Below are 936 nucleotides of genomic sequence, written 5' to 3' on the forward strand. Positions count from 1 at the left end.
ACTCTAAATGGCATTTCCTCTCTCCGATGGATAGCAATTTTTAAAGGCCACAGACCACGGAAGTTGCCTCTGCCCAGGCACTTCTGTGGTACAAAAGTAAACAAAAGACACTTGGTTGACCATTTGACTAGTAGGATTTATTCTAAAAGAAAAATACAAGGACAGAAGTCACCCCCTCAAACACAAACAGATTCCTCCTGAGCCACAGGCTCAGGTGTGACTGACCCTTCCAGTTCCATAAGCTCCCTCCCTTGCACACCCCAGGGAAGATAGATCCAGAGCAATCAGATTGTTCAGCCAGAAAGGCTCCTAAGCATGTTTATGTGTCCTGGGGTTTCCTTTAAGAGAACTAATATGAATAGAGAGATTGTGAACCTGCAAGAGTTTAAGCCTATCACGGTGAGTCACTCACCATTGACGTTGGATTGAGGTACTGAGGAGTGGGAAGCTGATGTGCTGAGATCTTCATCATGACTAATTCTCCCAGTTGCCATCCTAGTCAGTGGCTCCAGTACGGTGCAATGGTGGGAGCTTTTAAAGTTTTCAGTAACTACCATGATGCTAATCAACTCATTGAGGGTTTTAATTAAATACCAAAGGCAAGTTCCTTATTAAGCTAGTGTACACTAGGAAAAGAAAAGAGGATTTTTCTTTTTAAAAAGGACAAGAGCTGGGTATGGTGGCACACTCAAACCAAAAAGTCTGAAGATGAGGAGCTGGAGGAGGAGGCACCACTGCCAGGTGTGGTGGTGCAGTGCACGCCTTTAGCCCCAGCATTAGGAGGCAGAGACAGACAAATCTCTGTAAGTCTGGGCTTCATTTAGAATTCCAGGAGGTCAGCAAGGAATACATAATGAAATGCTGTCTCAAAAGAAGAAAAGAAGAAGGTGGAGAAGGTGGAAAAGGAGGAGGAGGAGGAAGAAAAGGAAGAGGAGG

This window comes from Mastomys coucha, unplaced genomic scaffold (genome assembly GCF_008632895.1).
Source record: "Mastomys coucha isolate ucsf_1 unplaced genomic scaffold, UCSF_Mcou_1 pScaffold14, whole genome shotgun sequence".
In the NCBI taxonomy this organism is placed as follows: domain Eukaryota; kingdom Metazoa; phylum Chordata; class Mammalia; order Rodentia; family Muridae; genus Mastomys; species Mastomys coucha.